The following is a 26,020-nucleotide window of genomic DNA, read 5'->3' as shown; positions in this document are numbered from 1 at the left end:
TTCTGAAATGTTACATATCTAGTTTTAGTTATTTTAAGTGCAAAAGAGTATTCTTTTGGATGACTACCCCAAAATTAATCTATTCCCATACTGACGGATATTCAGGTTACTCCCAATTCGTTTTCAGTGCTATAGACAATGCAGTAATGAACACTGGACTTGGAACTGCTGCCTCATTCTAACATGCACACCTCTGATTTTACTATATATATACTTTATATCCCAGCTCACTGCAAGCTCCCCCTCCCGGGTTCACGCCATTCTCCTGCCTCAGCCTCCCGAGTAGCTGGGACTACAGGCGCCCGCCACCTCGCCCAGCTAGTTTTTTGTATTTTTTTAGTAAAGACGGGGTTTCACTGGGTTAGCCAAGATGGTCTCGATCTCCTGACCTCGTGATCCACCCGTCTCGGCCTCCCAAAGTGCTGGGATTACAGGCTTGAGCCACTGCACCCGGCCTGATTTTACTATATATTAAATTGCTTTTTAAAATGGTTGGACAATTAGCACTTCAGGTGGATGTTTGGGGTTAGTGAGATAATAGGAAATACTCATTTTCTTCTTTATGCTTCTCTGTATTTTCTAATTATTCTACCAAGAGTATTAACCACTTGGTTAATATATTTAACTTTTTTTTAAAAAAGAAAAACTTTTCTACTGCATTTTTGAAGATCGCATGAGTATGTTAACATATGTCACTTGATATTGAAAAAGCTCTGTGACTTACTAGTGGACCCATTGTACAGCTAAGAAAATAGAGGCTCAGGGAAGTCATATGGCTTATTTTCTTTGGTCACTAACCTGCTCAGGTGCCTACCTTCTCTGATCCTCAGCTTCTTCCTGTCATTCACATCAGCCTAACTGATAACAGTATTGAGGGCATAAAATAAGATGATAAATTAGGAATAGTAAAAAATATTAAGTGATTCATATACGTATATACATTTAGATGCAACTCGCTCAGCTAATATCTATAGAGCATCTACCGCGTGGCCCTGGTGATCTTTTCTCATGGTCATGTTCTTTATGTCCTTTCACTACTCTGCTTACGGTAAGAAATAACTAAGTATTGGGAAATCGAGGAGAAAATGCCTTCTTACAAGCCCTCCAGCTTCCTTCCACTCAGTCCTTCTCATGGAAAGCAGCATGCGTTAGCAAATCCTTAGATTTACTGAGGCTACTTACAACTTCCTCTGTTAATCCTTGGTTCTAAGCTGTAACATTCATTTAATTCAAAGACCTGTAAATACTGACTCAATTTAGAGAACAAAAATGGATTCAATACTAAAAGCCATTGCGTTTGGGTTTCACATCATCGTCTTCACAGGACTTCCTGGTTTCTAAGAAAGCAAATCCTGGCAAGGCTGGAGAGCTCCAGAAATCCAGTGCCTGGGCTCACAAAAGCCAGCCCTGACTTCACTAGGAAAAAGCCTCAAACTGCAGAACATACCCGGCAAGCTGTTCTTATCATTCCGAGGCCATTGCAGAGCCAGATATGGTTACACAGCCTTCTGAAGCAAAGATACACTAAGTCTAGGCAGGCCCTGGTTCCCTGTGATAAACTCCAGATCATCACTACCACAGGGCCCTGCTCCCAGATACTTCATCTTTCCCTGTAATACCTCACACATCCAGTTCTCCATTAGCTCTGTGATAATAATTTGACGTAGGTCCAAAGAGCAAAGGAACTTGGATTTGAAAGTCCGAGACCACTCTGCAAAATACCATTGCTCCTTTCACTTCAGAAAAGATTTCGGGAAGTGAATGAAACACATCCAGCTGTAGTTCTTCTGATGTTAGAGTTACTATATGACCCAGAAACTCTACTCCTAAGAATCTATTAAGGAGAAACAAAAACACACATCCACACAAAATCTTGTACACCCACATTCACAGCAGCACTGCTCTCGATAGCCAAAGGCCGAAACAGCACCAGTGTTCATCAACCAATGCGTGGATAAATACAATACAGTATATCCACAAAATGGAATATTCTCCAGCCACAAGAAAGAATGAATTAATTACTGCCACATGCTACAACATGGAGGAACCTCAAAAACATGTTAAATGAAAGAAACCCGCCACAACACACCACATACAATACGATTCGGTTTATATGAAAGGTTCAGACTAGGCCAATGTGCGGAGACAGAAAGTGAACTTGCGATTGTCTAGGGCTGGAGCGGGCAGGACTGGGGAGTGACTGCTGATATGTACAGTTTCTCCTTGAGGTGCTAAAAATGCTCTCAAAGTAGATAGTGGTGATGGTTGCACAGCCATGAATGTACAAAAAGCCATTGCATTGCACACTTTCAGCAGGTGAATTTTATGGTATGTAAATTATATCTCAATAAAGCTGTATGTAAAACAAAGAAAAAAAAACTGGCCCCACAGAAGACAAAACATAAGCACAGTCAGCCTTCAGTCCACACAACGGCCATGTCAACACATAGAGTGACATGCTGTTTAGATGAAGGAAATGAGCCACAGAAAGTAATCGGGGAGTTTCAGCCTGCAGGAAAAAGCCGTTCCACCCTCACCCAGGCAGAGCAAGGTGTCCAGGCGAGGTCTGTTGGCAGGATGTTACTGCCCACCGCAGCACTTGCAAGAAGTAAAACAGACCCCCCTCCACTGGAATGATCTCTGAGACTGGTCCATAAGTAGGACTGGCCCTTACCCTGGATCCTGAGTATAGGCAACGGGCAAAGCTGGAAGGATACGAAGACCTGGCTAGCACCCTAAGTTTCCCAGGCAAGAGGAAATCAACCCCAAGCACGCATGGTGACGGCAGCGATCGCCACCATCTAGAAGAATTAGGCTTTGTGCTTACGATCGGGGGAAAGTCTTCAGTGGATCAAACATTTTCTTCTCCTTCCCGTGAGGCTGCTTGGAAAAGCTGAGATTAAACGCTCTACTGATGTTCCTCGCCACCAGCACTGCTCTCTGCCGTGTGTCATGGATGAACATGTTTGCTGCGTTCACATGAAATGTGGGGAGAAGTTTCAGGGTTGAAATATGTGACGGACATGACACTCGCGCTATGAAACCAGCTTCCTCTGATAGCCACAGAGCAGAGCTGACACGTCCTCCCTGGAGCAGGCGTGGGAGGCAGAGACGGCGTCTGGTGGCTCCCCCAGTTCCTGCAGCCTGTACGCAGTCGACACTGACAAAGAGAGTTCCCAAAAGAAATCTGGTGGATTGCCAAAGGCTTCATTAATTAATGAAATCAGTGGGGAGATAAATAATTGAAGGGAAAGAAATGGGTTCATCAGTTTGGCAACACTGAAATTTTCATGCATTCTGCCTAGGAGACGAATAAGCCCACAAGACAGGCGTCAAGAATAGATGTGCCCTTTTCTCCAGTTTTAGGTCTGGGAGACTTTCCGCTTTCCCAAAAGTCAGCCTTTGGTATCACGATGGAGATGCCTGTTGCGCTCTTCCTGCAGACCAGCCACCTTAACCAATGGGCGTGGAGGCGGCTGTCTTCACTTTTCCTCCAAGTCCTCACTAAGAATTTTCCTGTGCCCTAAATGGGATGTTGGAGATGGGGGTAAAGTGGCAATGAAAACAGCACTTGTTTCTAACATGACCTTTGGATCAGGATAAAAGTAGTAAACTTAAAATTAGATGAATGCTAAAATATTCCAAATATCTATCACCCGGTGAATGAAAAAATAAGAGATGGTACAGCCACAGGACAGAAGACTACTAACAAGAAGGAACCAACCCCGGCTCCATGCATGCCATGGGTGGACCTCAAACATTATGCTAAATGAACAGAGCCAGACACAGAACAATACACAGTGAATCATCCCACTGATAGGCAATACCTAGCAAAGGCCAAATTACAGACACAGAAACTGGATCACTGACTGTCTGGGCTACAGACACATGTGAGGATGGATCCCACGAGCATGAGGAGACTTTTGGGATGAGAGAGGCGTTCTAAGCTGGATTTTGGTGATGGTTACGCAACACCAAATTTACCAAAACTCATTGAACTATACATTTAAAATGGGTGAATTTATGGTATGTAAATTATATCTCAGTAACGCCATTAAAAAAATTAAATAAAGACAGAGATTTTTAAAACTGCTGAAATCCAACATCAAAAACATGATCAAAGGGTTCCTGAAATATAAGAAGTCAATTTAAAATAATTTTCTTCATGGAAATTCAAAAGGAATGTGGGCAAGAAGGAGAAAGAGATGTGAAATAGAAAAAAGGAAAAGACAGCCTTAGTCCCACCTTCTATTTCATATGGAAGTAAATACAAGCTGATTCTGTTGTTCCATTAGCTATGAACCCACCTGGTCCCAATCCCCAGGTCACCATCATATAAACAAGGATGTGACGACGTAGTCTGTCAAATGTTTACTTTACAGTATCACTCTTGCTCTGGCACTTTCTCAACTAACTCACCCAGTAATGGTACCAATGAAATCAGTGAGGTTAACTCAACATGATTTAGTTTTGGTGCACACATGCTGGCTTCATGGGATCATTTATTACTTCCTATGTTAAAACACTTACGAGGAAAAAACTCCTGCATGCTAGAATGGAAATTCTGGTATTTACACTTCCCAACTTTGGAAAACAGGGAATTTTACTTATCTTCGGTCTTATGATACTTTTTTCCCCCATGAGACCTCAAAGATTGAGAGTGGCAGTTCAGAGAGGAAAACTCTACGTTCATTCTCGTCCCTAAAAAGTGACTTCCCTTGGCTGCAGTAACTGAAATAACTCAAAACGACCACATTCCCATCTTCAGGCTGTTCCATCCTTTCCCATCTGAAAACAAATTTCCCGCAAACGGGTTGGCAGATTCTCCAAATATCTGAAAGTATCCAACAAGCATTTTTAGACTTCTGTTTTGTACAAAGTTATCTTCTCCGGATCCGTAAACTTTTCCACCTCTTGGTGGAAATTTTCAAATGTATATTTATGTTCATGTCTTGAATCATAAGACAAGCAAAATACAGAAAGAAAAACCACAACGAAAATTGACACAAGAGAGCAATCACCTCTCACAGTCCTGGAAAACAGGAGAGTTCTCTTAATTGGGGCAACTTCAGCCTTGGACTTCACCACCTACATACGTTGGGAGATGGTTTTTATTTCTCCTCCCCACCCCACTCCCCCTCAAAAAACATAGAAACACCATCCACAGAGAGTCGTTATTCAAGCTAGGTTGTAGCAAGACTTGTTTGAAAGTTTAATCACATGGCTAGATGTGAAAGACCTGGGGACTATTTTACCACAAGTATTTAATTTTTTTTTTTTTTTTTTTTTTTTTACTGAGTCTCACTCTATTGCCCAGACAGGAGTGCAGTGGTGCAATCTAGGCTCACTGCAACCTCCACCTCCCAGGTTCAGGCGATTCTCACGCCTCAGCCTCCCGAGTAGCTGGGATTACAGGCGCCCGCCACCAGGCCCAGCTAACTTTTTATATTTTTAGTAGAGACAGGGTTTCACCATGGAGGCAAGGCTGGTCTCAAACTCCTGACCTCAAGTGAGCCTCAAGCCTCGGCCTCCCAAAGTGCTGGGATTACAGGCATTAGCCACCGCACTCGGCCTTGAATTTTTTTCAATTGGCAAAAAAAAAATTGTACCTATTTATAGTGTACAACATAATGTTACAATACATGTTTACACTGTGAAATGATTAAATGAAGCTGGCTAATGTATCGATCACTTCTCATACTTATTTTTCTTATGATGAGAAAGTTTAAAATCTCTTCTTTTAGCCATGTTTAAATACACATTATTCTTAGTTATAGTCGCAATGCTGTATAACAGATCTCTGCACCCCTGAAGCTTTAACAGCACCAACCATCCTTTCTATATTGAGATAGTCCCAATACGACCTTGGCTGTCCGTAGCACATATGCTTTGAGTTGCTGGGGATCATGGACTTGTGTAGAGCCACCCGATCTTTTGCAGGGCAGTCTGGAGTTGGTTGAGTCTAGAGTTAGTGAGTTTTCACACATGTACCACACTACCAGCACATGTGAAAACTCACTAATTCTATACTCAATGCAGGAAAGGTTACATCATTTGCCAGGCCTGGTCAAAAAGAGAATGTGGGGTTCCTTTTTCAAAAATTATCAAGAATTTCAACAAGAGAGAGCAGAGCCTTAACCCGGAAGTGTGGGGTCCCAGGTCACCGCACAGTTTGCGTGCCCAGGAGGACTCTCTGGCTCCATGGCACCTTGATCCTACCACAGGGCAACTCCTCAAATATGACCAACTCAGGAAGAGAGTTAAGAACTGCCGAAATTAATGAAAATCTCCTGGTCAGGGGTTCGCTTTTTACAACGTCAGCACCTAGCTCGATGGTATCTATGCACAGGCTGTACCCCCAGGGCCGAGTCGTGAGTTCACCATTGAGTCACACTCTGGTTCTTGCCTCTCTTCTCAGATCCATCCAGGAGTTGCACAGGAAGAAACTTCCATTTGCCTGGCACGATCAATGTTTGGGGCTGGGGAGTCTCTGGAAGTGAACTGCATGCCACTGTAACAAGCCAAGAGCCGCATGTGGGGACAGGGCTTTTAACAAAAGCACAATGGGATCCAGCAGCCTCTGACTGCTTCAGGTTTCAGTGAACTGCTAGGATGATAGACGGGCCATTACTGCCACCGCACACGGGAGTTTCCACTTTTTCTTAGCCCTTTCCATAGGCGATGCCTTTCATTCCTGCAGACAGCGTTTATGAAAGAACCAGCCTGGGGAATGAACACTGACCAGTCCCAAGGAGCTTGTCAAACTGCAGGAAAGCAAGATAAGAAATTCAAATTGTAGAGTCCAAGACTAACTGCTACTCTCCTGGAATGTACAGCGTGGTTTGAAAATAAAAAGCCAGGCCCAGCACAGTGGCTCACACCTGTAATCCCAGCACTTTGGGAGGCTGAGGCAGGCAGATCACTTGAGGTCAGGAGTTTGAGGTCAGCCTGGCCAACATGGTGAAACCCTATGTCTACTGAAAATATGAAAATTAGCTGGGTGTGGTGGCACACACCTGTAGTCCTAGCTACTCGGGAGGCTGAGGCAGGAGAATCGCTTGAACCTGGGAGGTGGAGGTTGCAGTGAGCCAAGATTACGCCACTGCACTCCAGCCTGGGCCACAAAAGGAGACTACATCTCAAAAAAGAAAAACAAAACAAAACAGGATTCAGCCTGGGCAACATGGCAAAACCCCCTCTCTACACAAAATACAAACATAGCTGGGTGTGGTGGTGTGTACCCGTAGTCCCAGCTACTTGGGGAGGGCTGAGGCAGGAGGGTCACTTGAGCCAGGGAGGTCAAGGTTGAAGTGAACTGTATTTGAGCCACTGCACTCCAGCCTGGGTGACAAAGTGAGAGCTTGTCTCAAAAAAAAAAAAGAAAAAAAAAAAAGTCAGTGTTAGGACACCTGATTTCATCAGGCAAGGCCGTGAGGAGGTCAGGAAATCTCCTTAGAGGAGTGCACACTGCACACTGAACCACGTCTTTGCCTTCTAGAATCTCCTAAGCAGGGCTCACTCTGGTGCTCCAAGTTCGTGTATTCCATTCCACCTGCCTGATGCCCTTCCCTCCCCCTTTTCTCCCACTGTTGACTTGCCAAACATGTTTATCCTTCCAAACCCTGCTTAAGCCAGCTCCTTCTCCTCCCTGCCTCCCGTTGAACAGTCAAGTGCATCTTTCCCTGTTCCTCACAGGCCCTTCTCTATTGGCCATGGAGCTCACTGTCACAGAATGTAGCCACTTACTCACTGCACGAGTCCGTGAGACAAATGACAGAAAAGACCCGGCACAGTCCTGGGCCACATGGCATTGACAAGTGCTATTTCCTTTCATGTGTATATCTGCTGTCCCATGAAGCAGGCTCCCTGAGGAGCTAAGTGCCTTTCGCCATCATATCCACAGCTCCCAGCATGGACCTGGCATAAGAGGTGGTTAATAAATATCCATAGAATGAATGAACTGAATGGTCAGTCACATCCACCACACTGCTCCAGGGAAATGCCCAGGTCACGGCTAACTCATGATGGGACCTGTCAGAGGGATGTAGCTGCTACCCTGTAACCGAGTAAGGCACCATCATTAACAAAGCCGAAGGAGGGATATTTTACCTTCCACAAATCCAGCTCATCATGTAGTGTTTGTAAGCTACATTTGACATGGGACAAGTCAGTAATTGAGCTCTACCTCTTTTCTAGGAATACATGTTTGTAAGGGGGTTTCCTCTGCCTGGTTTTGCCCTCTTTATTCCTCTTCTCTTTCTTTATGAGTGGACCTCCGGCTTCTGACTGCATTTTCCTGGCACAGAGCTGTGAATGCTGCGTGTCCAGAGAGGCTGGAGAGTGGACAGGCATCGACCTTCACCCCTGGGTAGGGGCTCCTGGGCCAGAGGCCCAGTTTGCCTGCATGAGCTGTGCAGCCCTGAAGACTGCTGACCCCCAGGCTCCCCATCTGTGAAATGGAGATAAGAAGAGTTCCAAGTCAAGGGCTTGTGGTGAGGATTATCCGTAGACCTTTGCCTGGTATATCATCTTAAATGTCGCTGTGGTCATCATTATTGTCATTGTGCCATCACCATGGTGTGGGTCCTGGCTCTGGGTTTCTTTTTGTCAAAGTCACCCTCTTCTTGCGGGTCACCCTCCTTCTATCCTGAGGTTCCAGTCCTCTCAGCCCAGAATCATTTATAGAACTTAAAAAAAAAAAATGAACCTGAATTCGTTGGTCCAAGGTAGGACCCAGGGAGGCCTTTTAAAAATGCTTCCTAGGTAATCCTCACGTGCAGGCAATGTTGAGAACATGGGTTAGACTCTGCCACCAGGACCTGAAAAGCGTGATGGAGCTGCAGCCATGGTGGCCAGCTGCTGTGTCTGTCCCCGCCACACAGGGGCTGCTGCCCACTGCTGTGTGTCAGCTCCTCAAACCCCAAATTCTTCCACAACTGGCTCTATACTACCTCATTCTTTTTTTTTTTTTTTTTTTTTTTAACCCCCTCCTCATTATTCTCTCATAGCAAATAAAACTTGGTTTGCTTGTCCCTGGGCAAAGTCCGCAGCCCAGAGTTCCTCCTTCCACATCTTACTGTAAAGACACAGGTTTACTGGGGCTGTTAGGGGCTGAGTTCTCCTCTTCTGACCCACTGCAAGCTCTATCCCGCTTCTTCCTTCACTCAGAAGGTTTGGGTCCGATTATTTTTCAGTCCCACGGGGGAGTAAGACCCTCAGAGTGAGGGGCACCCTTTGGGTAGCCTCTTGGGATCTGAACTGGCAAATTTCACATGCCTCTTTTGTTTCGAGTTCAAAAGATAACTCCAGTGAAAAAAAAACCTCTAGGAGAACACCAGGATAACATCATAAACAGTGCTGATGAAAGATGCCAGCAAGCCGTGAGAGCTGAGGCAGCCAATCCTTGTCTCCAGGGAATGACAGAGGAAGAGAGGCCAGAAGGAGCAGAGCAAGCCCTGGGCTATTCCAGAGAAAGCAAGGGAAGGCCCAACAAGGTGAGTGACCAGAGGCAGAAGAGACAGACCCAAGCCACCCTCCATCCACCAATCAGACCATCAGAAGAGACAGAGAAGGAAAAAGAGCTAAGGCAGGCATATTCTCAGGGGTGGGGGGTGTTACTCACACCTGCCTGCCCCACCCCACCCCACCCCCAAGATTCCCACCACTGGGGGATGGGAGAGGGGAGGGGAGGGGAGGGGAGGGGAGGGGAGGGGAGGGGAGGGGAGAGGAGGGGAGGGGAGGGGAGGGGAGCGGAGGGGAGGGGAGCGGAGGGGAGGGGAGGGGAGGAGACGGGAGGAGAGGAGAGGAGAGGAGATGGGGGAGGGGCAGGAACGGGGCAGAACTCTAAAACTGCCGCCCTTCCCAGATAGGCTCCCTTAGAGAGCGCTCAGCTCTGTTTCCTTCTCAAAAGTCCCCACGGGTTTCCCTTCAGCAGGGAGCCTGTGCGGGTCTGGAGCTGTGTCCTCAAGGTATCCAGTCTACCGTGGAAGTCGTCTGCTTCATCTCAAAAGTTCACATAAATGTTGTGTATTATATCATGGTATACTCATGTTTAATTTTTTAAAAATTCTTTTCCCTTGCCTGTTTCGGCAACACAGATGCCTGAGTGAGACGGCTGGGTCCCTCCTATGCTCTGGACACCCCTTGTTCACCACAAAGCGGCCCCCGCAGACGGCGCCTCGGCTAAGACCTTTGCATCCACCCTGGACGCCTCGCTGGCCGGGTCAGGAAACAGGGCCGCACTCACATGGACAGAGGATGTGCCAGGCCAACTCACACCAAGGGGAGGAGTTCTGGTCTTGGTGAGTCCGAGGTCCTACGGAGGGTACGGTGGGGGCTGTGCTGGGGGCAAGCCCAGCTGCATCCCAGCCCCGTTCTGCCAGCGCTGCGCACTGCACAGCCCCTGAGTCCGAGGTCCCACGGAGGGTAGGGAGGGGGCCGTGCTGGGGGCCAAGCCCAGCTGCGTCCCAGCCCCGCTCCGCCAATGCTGCACCGCACAGCCCCCGAGAGCCCCCAGTCTAGTGGCTCACAGGGAGGGTCCGAAGGAGGCAGGAACCAGCTCCAGGGTCTCATGCATGGAAAGTTCCCTCATCTGGAGGCTGTAAATCCTCCCTCTGCTCAGACAGACTGAACATTTTTAGGAAATGGCAGCTGGAGGCGGGCTGGCGGTCATAGGGCATAGCCAGGTCGTGACCTTGCAAGCGCCTGCTTAAGGAAGGTGCATTTTCCCTGGTGAGGAAAGCTATACGGGAGCTGCTGAAGACCAGGCTCTCTTTAAAAAGACAAACAACAGGCAGGGCATGGTAGCTCACACCAGTAATCCCAGCCTGGCCAACATGGTGCAACTCTGTCTCTACTAAAAATACAAAAAATTAGCTGGGTGTGGTGGCGGGCACCTGTAATCCCAGCTACGAGGGAGGCTCAGGCGGGAGAATTGCTTGGATCCGGGAGGCAGAGGTTGCAGTGAGCCAAGATCGTGCCACTGTACTCTGGCCTGGGCAACAGAGCGAGACTCTGTCTCGAAAAACAAAACCAAACAAGAAAAAGACAACAGTTCAGCCACTGGGGAAGACAGAAGGAATGGAAAGCAGGAGATCAGTCCTAATGTGGCAAAAGTCGGAATGAATATAAATAATTCAAAGAATTAGGCACATTTTAAATATTTCTCTGGTCCTCTCCCCCGACCTCCTCTCAAACTTGAACCCTATTATTCCTCTAGAGATGGAGGCCAAATGAGGATTTTAGTGACACCACAACATTTTCATTATATCATTTGGTCTTAAGTAACTTCCAGATTTCCACATGATTTGGGGGCCGCTTTATGGTGAACAAGGGGTGTCCAGAGCATAGGAGGGACCCAGCCGTCTCACTCAGATGGGAAGTCTTTTCACCCTAAAAGAAAATTCAGGAAAATTTCAGGAAAGGCAAGAATATGAAATGCATGTCCATGTGATTCTATTACAATATTTAGAGAATAAAATCACGCTGTGCTCAGGTATTGCTAGCTCTGGGGCTTTGGGAGAGTTAGTTAACCTCTCTGTGCCTCAGTTTCAAATTAGATTAGAGAAAATAATTGGCAATCCCCAGGGTTGGGGGCAAGCTGAAATGAGATCCTATGCAAAGCAGACAGCTTCCAGTAAGTGCTACGTAACACATGTTGATTACAAAGTACATAAATGATTACATTATAAAGTGTAATATGATAAGTGACCATTTGGGAAGAATATCATTAGAAAGTGACCTTTTTTCCCCCTGTGTTTACTATCTCAGGGCGGCGTCAAAGACACTGTCCATACAACAAGTTATCAAACCCTGCGGGCTTTCAGACCTGTGCCTTGTCTGCGCCTCCCCTCCCAGAGCTGCAGGACCCTCAGCCTCTCTCTGCTTCCTGCTGTGCCAGCTCACCTCGTTCCTCTGCTGTCTAGGAAAACTCCAGCCTCCTGCCCTGTCCCACCTCACCCACCGGCCCACTCTGGTCTCTGGCACTCCCTGAGAAGCGTGCACGCTGGGACCAATACTCCCCGCTTCCAGACCTACCGTGGGGGCTGTTCTTCTCTAGGAAGTATTTCAGGAAGCCCAGACTGGGCAGGGGTGGTGAGGCGTTCCCCTGGTGTGCCCGCGCATCCCCGCCCTGTGGGTCTTATCCATTGTGTGGGAACCCCTCACTGAGGTTTCTGTCTCGCCCTCTGGGCAGCAGGCTCCTCAAAGGCACTCGCAGGGTCGGCTTCCTGTGTGTATTCCCATGGGCTGAATATAGGGGTTCCCTAAGAAACACTGAAAGGGGATTCTGGAGTTGGGTGGGGAGCTGGAATAACTGGCCCCACTTCTGTCGACTTTTGAGAGCCTGAAAGCGAGGAGGGAGAAGAGAGATGGGAAGACAAAAGGGAGGGACACAGCAGTTATGGAACCCTTAGGGTCCCCCAGGACTAGTTATGGGACCCCCTAGAGTCCCCCAGGGCTGGGGAGCTGAAGCCTAACTTCAGGCAGGGCAGGGTGCTGGTCCTGGGAAGGAAGTAAAGGTGGCCCCTCCTGTAAGTGAGAAGCACCAGGGATGGAAAGGGAAAGGCTTGAAATACCAGCAACTGTGGGGATGGATGCTAGGAGGCAAATTAATACTAGTGAGAACTGGGTGGTGGATTAGTACTCACTGCTGGACTGGGTGCTGGATCAGTACCCACTGCTGGACTGGGTGCTGGATCACTACCCACTGCTGGACTGCAGTGGCGCAGCGCTCACTGTGATGGTCAAGGAAACAGCAATGAAATCCCCAGGTGGGAGCAGGTTTGTGAGTACCTCTCTGGATTCTTCTTGAGATATGTTAATCTGTTCACTCCAGGGAGGTTTGGGAAAGGAGGCTCCCTAAACTGGTGGGTGGGGAGGGGAACGAGGAGGGCCTGTCTGCACAGATCTGGGTGTGGAAGGGGTCCTGTCAGATCATCCAGCCTCGCCCAGTTCCTCGCTGCACCGGGCTGCCGTGGTGCCAGCATGACCCCCACGCAGACTTATCAGGGCAGAAAGCACTAAATATTTGAATACATTACGGCCATGTGTCTACTTTTAAGTTGGTTTACGATTTTTTTCAATTCCCATGTAAAGTATTTCTTCATTTAAATTAATGAATTGCCACTTTTGTTGGGACCCTATTAGTCCTCAGAAATGGGTTTGCTTTGATTGGACCAACCGGATTCCTGAGTGTACCTGACAGGGCTGGGAATTCTCCCTCAAGCAGTGGGTCTCAGTTGTGGGCAAGTTTGTTCCTCTAGGGGATTTTTGGCTCTCACAAGTAGGAGTGGGATGACTCCCCCTGGCATGTAACAGTTAGAGGCCAGGAATGTGGCTAAGCATCCCATTCTGCACAGGTCGGCCTCTTCCACAACAAAGGATTACTGGGCCCAAAATCTCAACATGGAGATTGAGAAACACCTTGCCCTCAAGGAATGTCACCCTTGAGGCCCTGGCCAGGAGGCCAGCGATGAGGCAACCCTGATCACCTGACTTCTTGTGCCCATCTCTTCTCTAAGCCACAACACACATTCAGTGCTGGGTACTCTGCTCTGTGCTACAAACGGTGCAATTACACCTCCATGCCATCAATGAGCATCAGTGCAGTTATGAAGAGAGGACTGTAATCATTGTCATGGAATGTAATCATCTAGAAAAAGTGACTGTTTTATGAAGGATGAATGCGGTGATGGGAGAACGTCAGGAAAGCAGAGGCTGGAGGCAGATGCTAGAAATGGACTCACAGGCATAGAAATGGTTCCTATGCAGGCTACCCACACAAGAGGCCAAAGAATCTGCTCACCATCCGCCTTGCAACCTGCCCTTCCCCCAACAGAAAAGAGACAAGAAAAGAAATGAGCCCGATGACTTACTCCTGGGAGGCAGGACACAGTCTGAGATGATTGCATTGATTGTCTGCTGATGGCTGCAGTATCCTGGGAAGAAGATGTGCTTGCATGGACAGATAAGTTCTTTAAAATTTCCTCCATCTCGGTTAACCTCTACCACAGAAGACTGACAGCTCACGAGGAGCCCATGGAGATGGGCAAGAGACCAAATTTCACTCTAGGATCAATTCACGTCTCCCATTCTCATTTCAGAGTTCATCTAAGATAAGCACTGGCAGGATCTTTGCAGATAATAATCTTCCTTCAAACTCAGTGGTGGATTTGTGGAAAGTCCACTGAAGAACAGAAAGCCTCTGACTCCATCCACCCACCGCCTTGGGAACTCTGAGAGCAGCCACCACAGGTATCCTCGGGAGTAGCTGCTCAGTCAAGTTCCATCCTTGTTAAACATTGGTTTTAAGAAGAGCTCATCTTTAATTTAATGTATGTACTGCATTGTCACTCAGATGGTTTTAATCACAAGGCCCTTTCCCTTCTCCCACCATCTCTGACTAAACCACAATAAAACCAACACTCCCTGAAAACTATAGTCGTATAAAGTACTGCTGTTAGTTTTTCTCCAAGTTCTAAAATACTACCTTTTCTTGCAGTAATTTTGCTGCTCTTAACAACTAGGATGAAAGGTATGCAAAGGTCTACACAGTAGAGATTTGTTCCTTATTTGAAAAATATTAGCTGGAGGCCGGGCACAGTGGCTCACACCTGTAATCCTAGCACTTTGGGAGGTCGAGCTGGGCAGATTGCTTGAGGTCAGGAGTTCGAGACCAGACTGGCCAACATGGAGAAACCCCGTCTCTACTAAAAATACAAAAAAAAAAAAAAAATAGCCAGGTGTGGTGGCACACCCCTATAGTCCTAGCTACTCAGGAGGCTGAGGCAGGCTTGAATCCAGGAGGCAGAGGTTGCAGTGACCTGAGACTGTGCCATTGCACTCCAGCCTGGGCAACAAGAACAAAACTCTGTCTCAAAAAAAAAAAAAAGAAAGAAAAGAAAAGAAAAATATTAGCTGGACATGGTAGTACACACCTGTAGTCCCAGCTACATGGGAAACTGAAGCAGGAGGATTGCTTGAGCCCTGGAATTCAAGGCCAGCTTGAGCAACAAAATGAGACTGGCCTCTTAAAAGAAAGACCAGTCTCACTTTTAACATTTTAAACAAAACTAAAAAATAAACTTACTACACATCTGTTACGTGCCGGGGTCTGCACGGGGCATGGGAGATAGACTGTGCAATGTGCCGTGGCAAGGTATGAATGTGCAGGGGAAAGCAGAGCCCAGATGATCTGAGTTCACATCTCAGCTCTGCTCCTTCTTATGATCTAGCTGAGTTGCTTAATCTCCCTCATCTTTACTTTCTCTCTCTGTAAAATGGAGCATGATGAGCGTGTTCACATGCTAGTTTTGTTATGAGGCTAAAATGAGTTAATAAATGTGAAGTCCATGTACTGGCACATAGGAGGCCCTCAGTCAAGGCAGGCTGTTATCATTCTCGCACATCCTGTAGGTCAGCCAGTCACCTCAGTGTCTCTAATGACCTCTGCAGGTTACCTGGCATATCCTAGACTGAGGTATCATCTCCCACAGGAATGTTTTATTCTTCTATAAAAAAACACAATGGGGGTCAGGCACGGTGGCTCACACCTGTAATCCCAGCACTTTGGGAGGCCGAGGTGGGCGGGTCACAAGGTCAGGAGATCGAGACCATCCTGGCTAACACAGTGAAACCCCATCTCTACTAAAAATACAAAAAATTAGCCGGGTGTGGTGGCGGCGCCTGCAGTCCCAGCTACTCGGGAGACTGAGGCAGGAGAATGGAGTGAACCCGGGAGGCGGAGCTTGCAGTGAGCTGAGATCTGGCCACTGCACTCCAGCCTGGGCAACAGAGCAAGACTCCGTCTCAAAAAACAAACAAAAAAACCACAATGGGATACGTGTGCAGAATGTGCAGGTTTGTTACATAGGTATGCGTGTGCCGTGGTGGTTTGCTGCACCTACTGACCCATCCTCTAAGTTCCCTCCCCTCGCCCCACCCTCCAACAGACCCTGGTGTGTGTTGGTCCCCTCCTTACAGGAATTTTAGTGTCTGGCTTCAAAGTACCATAAAGTTCAAAATGCACCTCTCATCTTGGAGGATCCTACACAGAAATGACCATGAAGCAGTTATGATGTTTAACCTGAGCAGAGATGCCTGTGCCAACCAGAGTTATTGGGAACAGCATCATGCTGATATCATCTGAGTTTAAAATAACCAAGAAAAAGAAGAACTCACTAAATGTTTTCTCCCAAGGTCAGCCAAGCAGAGGGGTGTGGTTTTCCAGAGGAACTTTGTCATGTTGCCCATAGAATTTCCAGGCTGACCGTGGAACTTAAGTGGGGGGAAACAATTCTAGTAAGAAGAGTTTCATGAGAAAGTGCTGCAACGAGGTCTCAACGCTCTTTGTGTTGGGTCTCTAGAGCCTCTGCTAGTTTCTGGATGCACTGCTGTTACGATATAAGACTGAAAGGTGTAGGGGGTTGAAACCCACTTGTTTTTATCAGAGCAAGACACAGACTTGCAGTGTGTTATGAGAAATCAGCTCCAAAGGACATGAGGATATTCAGTAAACTAATGGGTATGTAATTTGACACAGGTAGTTTTTCATTTTTAAAATGCTATATTTTGAGTCGATGTGGGGGCAGCTATTGTTACCTGGAAATCTATGAGTAATTCACTACGAAAGGGAATCTTGAGAGATTCTCTCTCTCAGCTTCTTTCAGAAAGAGAATACACAAGCCTTCTCTTCCTCTGTGTCTCCTGTATTAGAAATTCCACTCTTCCCATTTAGTTAACTAACAAATGTTTACCATCCTTACGCTCAACCAGCGTGGAATATACAAAAAATATACAAAATGGACAAGTCAACAGCTAACCACTTGATCCCTCCCTGCCCAGCACAATTTATGCTGTGTGTGAACGATTTATAAAACTGTTCAATGAAAGAAGCATCCTGTTTCATTAGCCAATAAATGCTTCTATTAGAATACCCCAGGGCAGGCGCAGTGGCTCACGCCTGTAGTCCCAGCTGCTGGAGGAGGGGGGCTGAGGCAGGAGGACTGCTTGAGCTTAGGAGTTAGAGGTTGCAGTGAGCCAGGATGGCGCCACTACACTCCAGCCTGGGTGACAGAGCGAGACCCTGCCCACCCCCCAAAAAAGTCATACCGCCATGGTTTAGGGGGCTGTTTCCACATTGTCTTCCTGATAGATCCTAAGCTTCTTTAAGGAAGAACCAGTTTCCCATTTATTGCTATGTCTATAATATATAGTGCCTGAGACATGATAGTCAACACTATTTGTTGAATAAATGAAGGGATGGATGGGTGGATGGAGGACAGATGGATGTATCATGTATGTGTGAATGGATGAAGGAACGGTGACTGAAAGGTAGGACGTATGATCAAGGGAAGAAGTAGAGCAAATTAGATTGGAGAAACAAGTTAAGACAAATAATGAAACCGACGGGAAATCTTTGTGAAGCAAGAGAGAGCCAAGGAAAAGAAGACAGGTTAGATGGATTGTTCCATGATAATGTTAACAAAAAATTATACTCCTTTTAAGGTATTTCCTCTTATTCAGTCATTAGAAGAAAATGGGTATCAGCCAGTCGTGGGGTTTCCCTTGGAAACCCTTTAGACATTTGAAAATTATAACTATTTAAACTGTATCTTGTTTTGCTCACAGTTGCATCTGTGGGACCTGACACATATTAAACACATAATAAACATCTGTTGAAAGAAAGAGTTCATGCTTTAAGCTTCCTCTTTTCTACAGCCAGGCAGCAATTGGAGACCGAAGCCCATGCATGAAGCCAGATTTCAGAGTTCCAGCGCTTCCTTTCCAAACTGATTCACACACAAAGAATAATGAATTTGAGTTGCCCAAGCTCTAGGAAATGTTACATGATTATTATGATTATATTTCAAAATATGAGTGATGAAAGGCGTTTCTCCAAAGATTTAGATGTCAAACACCTTTCAGAAATGTGAACGTGGGCCAGGCGTGATAGCTCACGCCTGTAATCCCAGCACTCTGGGAGGCCAAGGTGGGTGGATCAACTGAGGTCAGGAGTTTGAGACCAGCCTGGCCAATATAGTGAAATTCTATCTCTACTAAAAATACAATAAAAATAAAAAATAAATCAGCTGGGCGTGGTACCACATGCCTGTGATCCCAGCTACTCGGGAGGCTGAGGCAGGAGAATCACTTGAACCCAGGAGGGGGAGGTTGTGGTGAGCCAAGATCACGCCATTGCACTCCAGCCTGGGTGACAGAGCAAGACTTCATCTTAAAAAACAAAGAAATGTGAATGCAGCTTTGTCCCATAACCATTGGACCTCCTTTCCAGAATAAAGGAGACTGCACAGCATGTGTGACATTTACCAAACCCTCATTTGAGTATCCAATAATTTAAAACAACGGCAATGGCAGGAATTATGAAGATGACATTCTGGGTAAGTTCCTGGTTTCCTCTTCCCCAGTTTCGTATCTGTTTACAATCTAGTGTAAGTCTGGCCATTTGTTGTTAAGATGAAGCTAAAAAAATATTGGATTAGGAAGAATTTTGCCTTCTGTTCAGTCTTTCTTCTAACAGTCTTTCTTTTTCTGATTAAGAAAAACTCGTCCCCAAATCTACATCTACTTACGCTTTCAACCAGCACAGAGTATACCTGCTCTACTTCTACACTAAAGACTGACCTCTCCCTTTTTGGAGTTAAGAACCCTGAACCATGATCCATTTCTTACCACCCATCTTTGCTATCTAGGACAACCTCTCCTTCTTCCCTTGAACCATCTGCCTCCTCTCCTATAAAGCTTCGGCAGCAGGATCAGGACTCTCCCACTAGTGTTCTTCTCATACTAACTGCATCTCCTTGACTGGCTGTTGCTTTCCCCTTCCTTCCAGCTGTGTGCTCATCTCTTCGCCACCGCTGTTTGGTGGATTTTAAAATTGAGAGCACATACAACTGCTGCCTTCTTCACCAATTCCACAGCAGAGCCTCGCAGACAGTGAAATCCCAATACAGTGACAACTCACTCACCCTCTGGGTGTCACCCCTGTCGGCCTCTTCCATGGGACCCCTACATTTACTTTCTACTCATAGCTCCACTTAGCTTCCCCAGGCCAAAGCTGCTAACTGTTTGAACCTCTACTCAGCGTCTGAATATCAGAAAGTGTTTTGTTTGTGCATTGGGTTTGGGTTTTTTGTTGTTTCTGTTTTGGCTACGCTTCCGAGGAAGTCTTGCTCTTTTTCCTTCGAATTCTATTCCATGAGGCTTTTTTGCTGTGAAATTGCTGAGTCTGGAAACTCAAGAGAACCGACATGGCAGACTTTGACTTACATGCTGTCAATCTGCTTTGGAAGGTCATGTGGCAAATCTGCCCTTGAGGACCATTTTCAGGCAGGAAAAACAGTAATTTAAGCCTGGCTGCTTTTCAGAATTCTTTGCAAACATCAAACACTCACAATCCAACCGTTTCTCTGTGTACTAACATGTGCTTTTCAAAATGAGTGTCATATTCTTTTTAGTAATACTTTTCTATGTTTTATGCCCTTGAAATAGTTCTCGTCTTTAACTCTATGTAGCTCTAGTTTGTTTTCTGCCATATGCTATTTTGCCCCATTTTCAGGTAACTTTTCTACCTGAATTACTTAGGACCTCTGGATTTACAGCAGATTTTATAAGACATAGATGATAGCATATTTAGATAAGGATCACAGCAAACAGAACCTCATTGAAACCACCCGTTCTTCCTGCTTCCACATGGCAGGGTTGCTCGAGGTTTATAAGTAATGATTTTGGCTTTAGCAGCCGGAAGGTATGATGAGGGCTAAGTGACCTTCACACATGTTTATCCTAAATTATAGATAATTTTAAGAGTCAAGAATGGGATTACTACTTATCTGTTTTATAAAGGCTAATTATTTGGGATGCCCGTCAGAAGAATGGTATCCCTTATCAAACACTTCCTTAGACGTACTGAATAAAAGCATCAGCTTAGCCGGTACCTGTTAAGAGGCCTATTGGGACTACGTCTTTCTAAGAGATGTGTTATTTGATTCTAATTATAATTAACTTTGCTTATTACTAAGTAGATAATAATTTTCTCATTTCATATTTTTTCTCAATATCAATTTTTCTCCCCAGAGAGAACATTCAGAAGATGTAGTCCTTTTAACGTAGAACTCTGCCTGTTCTCCCTGCCTGCCTCCCATGTCCCTAAACACACACACACACACACACACACACACACACAAACACACACCTCCCTTCTCTCAAGATACTTTTTTTCCAGCTGAGAGTGGTTGACTAATCACAGATGAGTTAATCCTTCCACAGTTTTGAAAAAGTCTAGCAACCCTCACCTTGAAGAGCGTGAATAGCGTGGCTAATCCATCTAAGAACAATGCACGAAAATGAAAAACGGAGAATCCTGTGGGGCAGTTAATTTGTTACTCATACTTGTTGAACTTAAGATTTGGAGCTAAAGAAGTGCAGACGAGAGCGAAGACCCGTCTTAATTTAGGCTTTTAGGCAAACCTGGGCAGGCAATATCACATTTATCACTGCGAATTCTCCAACGCTCTCTAAAACTTTATTTCAATGATCTCACCTCCTGTAAGGAATTAATTCCCCCTTAGCTTTACCACAGGATCAATATCATATCTTGAGAAGTGTTTAGGTTTTCTAAAAAAAGACCAGACACTGAAGACTTACATAAACATCAAAGCATTCCTTTTTTAATTCCTCGATATGATGGAGAAATTCATAGGCCGAAAATTAGGTAAATAGAGAGGTAATTACCAATGCCTGTTTCCTTGACAACTCCCCTCCCCCACCCCTCCTGTGATAGGGAAAAACCAAAATGAAAGTGAGGAGGGGTAGCCACAAGCCAGGCTGGATTTTAGCAAACCAAAGCAAGAAGCAGAGCAGAAAGCTGCAAACGAGACACGAAATACAAATAAATCAATGTATATCAGGGCTGCATATTGTGTAGTATTTTTGTGGTTGCCATAGAAACGTCAGCGACGGAAGAACATGTTGCATGACACAGAAGAGAGCAATATGTAATAGGAACATTCCCCCCACCACCACCCCGCGCCCAGCTTCGTCTATGGCAGAGAAAATGCTTTAGCCCCGGGAGGGGGCTGGGTGGGTGGGTAAATGAAGCCAGGAACAGCAGCTTGAAATCACAGCCCAGAAAGGGACGCTCACCCGGCCCAGCACAAAGCGAGGATCCTTTTGTACCAGCAGAGCCTCTCTTCGCCTTCCTCCAGGCGCCCCCTGCACCTTTCCCCCGCTCGCCTTGCACTCCCCCTCCCCCGAAACCTACCCCTTCCAGAGGTCCTAAGGAAATCCAGCCCAGGAGAGAAAACATGTTAGGAAGAGGAATGCAAACATCAGCCACACCCAGCGGGAAAGGTGCCTGCGAACCGCACCAGGAGCACCTACCTCCTTCCTGGCAGCCTTTGGCACATGGACTTAGAAACCAGAAGCTGAGACGGAGCCGGCTGGGTTCAGAAATTGCCACTAGTTTATAAGAGCTGTAAGTCAGCCAACACTGGAAAGAAAAAGCGAGACTCCACCCATGGGGTGGACCCTTCAGGAAGAAAAAAAAAAAAAAAGTGGTCCTCAGCTGACGTCTCTCCCCACCCATGTCACTTCCTTTTAAAGCTACAAGTTAGCAGTTGCCGAGAGGGAAGAGCGAGCTGGTGTAATATGAGTCACTCCCTTCCCCTTCCAATTAGTGTAAGGCAGTGCTTCAGTTGGCCTCACGTTTGAAATCGCTTTTGAAATCTGGCTCGGGAAGCTGCCAGGATTAAAAAAAAAAAAAAATCAAAGCCCCCTAGAAGTGGCCTTGCTTTCTCTCCCCTTTCTCCCAAATCCTGTTGCATCCCTGCGCCCTAACGGCTCCTCCGACCTCAACCCAGACTCTAGCTCCGTCTGTGTTGCAACCTGGAAATTGTCCTCAGTTGGCTCATTTTTAATTCAGCGAGCATAGGGTCAATATGCCCACCCTCAAAACTCTCCCCTCACCTCTCCTCGCTCCGCCGTGCTGGAAGGAGATTGCGTTGCACTCAGAAGAGTCTAAAACCATCTTGAACAAAATAAGCCTCAGCACTCAAGAGATTGAGATGTTAAGAACTGGGATGAAAGAAGCTTGGAGGTCGATTGATGGATTTTCTGCTTTCAAACCCTGGCACCATGGTTGATTACCACTGCACAGGCGTGCACAGCCATGCACACACACACCGTCACATGCTCACATGCACGTGGCATTTACGCAGGTGTATTACAGAGGGTCTGGGCAGATCTTTATGGTAAAATAGTGTCGTCACAGTTTTAAAAAGGGTGGGCTGTTGAGAGTCCAGAAATGCTAGGTTCTAGAAAATTATTTCAATTTCAAAACACTGAAGGTATATTCCTTTCAAATGTCCACTATTACAGCCATTGTCAAAATATATTTAACTATTTACTTGGCTCCCGGGTTAACTCTGTTCTTTAGATGTTTACAATCTATAAAGGAAAAATACATGTGCTCACAAATAGCTCGAGCACATTGCAGAATTACTAAGAGCTATGCAAGTGTCAAAACCAGCGTGTCATGAAGACAGAATAGAAAGTGCTTTTTTGATTGCGATGGGGGAAGACATTGATCATTCAGGAAACAGGGTTTGGAGTGGGTCCTAGGGGAGGTGGCATTTTTCTTGTCTGTGATGAGAGAAGGAGAGTGAAGCAGAACCGGGTGTAAGAGAAAGGACATGTGAGGCAAAAAAAAGATCAGAACAGAAACCCATTTGTGGCAATAACTTGTGTTAATATCCATGTGAAAATAAATTTGACCACAGAGTAATGCTTATAAAAGATGTTTATAAAAAGTTCCTTGTAGTCATCATCTCTCATAACTTTCCAAACTACGTTTTACCACCCATGTGCTTCTAGGTTTGGTGGAAACTTGAGTTTTTCAAAGGATTTTTCAAGTACAGTTACACTGTTTTTCACGGTTGACTTCTGAATGGTAATTTATTTCAAAACCTACAAATTGCATAAATTCCTGCTAATATTATAAGTACAGTCAGTGATTTCAGTGGAAACGATAGGAAATTTAAAATCTGGACAATTTTAACTTTTATCCTGATCTCAGTACTTTAACATTCTCATTCCATTATTACTATTATTATTATGCTTATTATCACTAACATTTTGCCTATCTAGACAATGTTACTCAGCCTCAATTATCTCAGATACAGCTGAGAAATATGGGAGAAAAAATTTACTATTTCTAAAAATTTAGCATAGAAATACAAAATTCATGGATTAAATCCTATGCTTTGTTTTTTGTTTGTTTGTTTGTTTTGTGTTTTTTTTTGGAGACAGAGTTTTGCTCCATTGCCCAAGCTGGAGTGCAATGATGTGATCTCAGCTCACTATAACCTCCACCTCCTATATTCAAGCAATTCTCATGACGCAGCCTCCCAAGTAGCTGGGATTACAGGCATGCACCACCACACCCAGCTAATTTTTTGTATTTTTAGTTGAGATGAGGTTTCACCATGTTGGCCAGGCTGGTCTCTAACTCCTGACACAGGCGGGAGCCACCACGCCCAGCCCTATGCACACTATTGAGTGCCATTTAGAGTCTATCCTTATATACCCTTATTTAGCTATTTCTATCTATACAAGGAATCGTGAATATTTCCAGGTCACAACCTAACAACTCAGTTCAATGAATGTTTATTGAGCATCTATGCTAGTTGCTGAAGATACAAAAACACAGAGAAGACATGGACATTGCCCCAAAGTGCTCAAAGTCTTAGAAGGGAAAGCGAAATGTAAACAATTAAGACCCAGTGGAGGCAACGATTGACATTTGTACAAGGTTCAGAGGTGATTCGAGGATGGGAAAAGGAGAGGGAGGATACATCTACATAGTTTCTTAGGTAACAGTGGACTCTAAAAGGGGTGGGGGTGGACAGTATACTCATCAGTGAGATGGTAAGAAATAAATACTGGCAGTTGGAGAGAGAAGAAATAAATTGAGAAGGAGTTACAAATCATAAACTGGTAACTTAAAAAAGATACATAAATGGTCAATAAACAAAGAGGCAACCTTACATTAAAAATAGAAGTCACAAAGTAAGGATGTTATTTCTTTGCCTAGTCACTTGTATAACACTCAAAAAGCTAGAACGTGCAGTGGAGAGAATGCAATGCCATGGGTTCTTCTGCTGGTGATGTCAAATTGATAGAATCTCTGGAATTCAATTAAACAAGATTTTTCATGAGCCTTAAAATGTTCATACCCCTTAATCCAATAATTCGACTCAGAATAATTTATACCAAGGACATAAGCAGAGATAAATTCAAAGATTTGGGAACATGTATATTCATCAGAGCCATTTATAATAGTAAAGTCTGGAAACCATCTGAGTGTTTGAAGTAGCAGGTTAGCTATGGAAATGATGTAATATTCATATGATGAAACACCCTACAAAAATTTAAAATTCTATTTTTGAAAGACCTAGGGAAATTCATGGTATCCTAAGTGTAAAGGGAACTAAGCTATATATAAATTATGGTCCCCTTTTCATGATTCTATAAGTATATATTACAGTGTGTGTAGTGGGTTGAATAAATGTCCCCCACAAATTCATGTTCACCCAGAACCTCACAATATGAATTTATTTGAAAACAGAATCTTTGCAGATGTTAATTAGCTGAGATGAAGTCATTCTGGATTAGGATGGGCTGTAGATAATACCTGGTGTCCTTATAAAAAGAGGAGAGGATAGAGAAAGACACACACATAGAATAAGACCATGTGATGGCAGAGGCAGAGATGGGAATGATGTGTCTACAAGCCAAAGATTGCTGGCAAACACCAGAAACCAGGAGAGACACATGGAACAGACTCTCTGAGAGCCTCCAGAAGGACCCCAACCCTGCTGATGCCTTAATTTTAGACTCCTGGCCTCCTGAACTGTAAAAGAACAAATTTCTGTTGTTTTAAGTCACACAGTTTGTGGTAATTTGTGACGGCAGCTCTGGGAAACTTAATGCAGTGTGTTAAAAGATCATGAAACTGTTAATAATCATTACTTCTGGAGAGTGAGATTGAGGATGATTTTTATCTGCTTCTTTATATGTGATTGCACTTTGGAGAACTTTCTACGATGGATGAACATGTGTGACTTTTACAGTAATAAGATTAGGACTCAAAACCAAATAACCCAGCATTTCTGAAACTGTTTCTGCAGTTTAGGACAGACATAAAAAATAATCAGTGATGCTTATGACACGTTGAGTCCTGAGGAGTAACATATTCTCAAAGCCTACTGAGAGGCAGAATTCTGCATATCTCAGAAACTTCTTTAAACCTAAGTTTTGGTATTTAAAATGATGGATATCACTTATCTGAAATGTGAACACTATGTATAACTGTTGTGCTAGATAGTGGAGTCACTAATGGCATTGTTTCAAATTGCCCATTCTGTTAGCACAATGTTGTTACACATTAACAATATTTTTGCTTTATTTCCATTTGCCTTGTTTTGTGAACATTGATACAGTATCCACACAAACCTATATACTGAGTTTAAAAATGTTCTCAAGTTATAAAATATGCAGACATAGATTTGCAACTGTGACTACCTCATTATGTGCTACATTGGAAATTGTGGCTGCTTAGAGGAGACAAAGGAAAATTGTAAATGCTAAAGTTAATTTGATATTTGGGATCTATAATCTTATATTTAATAGTTATATATGTCAATTAAAAATCCAATCAAGTTTTTAAAATGTCATATGTTTTTATGACCAACAAACTCTTAAGGCTCTCTCATTATTATTACAATCATTTCAAGTACAATCAAAGACGTGTAACATTAATATGATTGGGGAAAGTGCAGAGGAACTGAGAAAAATTTCCTCCTTTACCAACAATGGTTATGACCTAAGTTATTCCCATAAGATGGATGCATTTACAGAACCTTCTGTTCTATTGATTAGATCTCAATGAATCTTAACACTGAATTTTATGCTAAAAATTGTTCTTGATATTTACTTAGCTTTT

General features: G+C 44.8%; 1 protein-coding gene across 1 annotated transcript in view; it reads right to left on the bottom strand.

The window, feature by feature from the left end:
- AGPAT4 (1-acylglycerol-3-phosphate O-acyltransferase 4) overlaps nt 1-21,623 on the bottom strand; it is a 142,182-nt gene extending 120,559 nt beyond the window's left edge. Inside the window, exon 1 of the mRNA XM_025383628.1 lies at nt 21,400-21,623. The gene's annotated coding sequence lies outside the window, so the exon portion shown is untranslated. The remainder of the gene's footprint in view (nt 1-21,399) is intronic.
- Between the last annotated feature and the right edge of the window lie 4,397 nt (nt 21,624-26,020).

Source organism: Theropithecus gelada, chromosome 4, assembly GCF_003255815.1.
Source record: "Theropithecus gelada isolate Dixy chromosome 4, Tgel_1.0, whole genome shotgun sequence".
Taxonomy (NCBI): Eukaryota; Metazoa; Chordata; class Mammalia; order Primates; family Cercopithecidae; genus Theropithecus; species Theropithecus gelada.
Note: the sequence above shows the minus strand (reverse complement) of the source record. Positions and strands in the feature narration are given on the sequence as shown.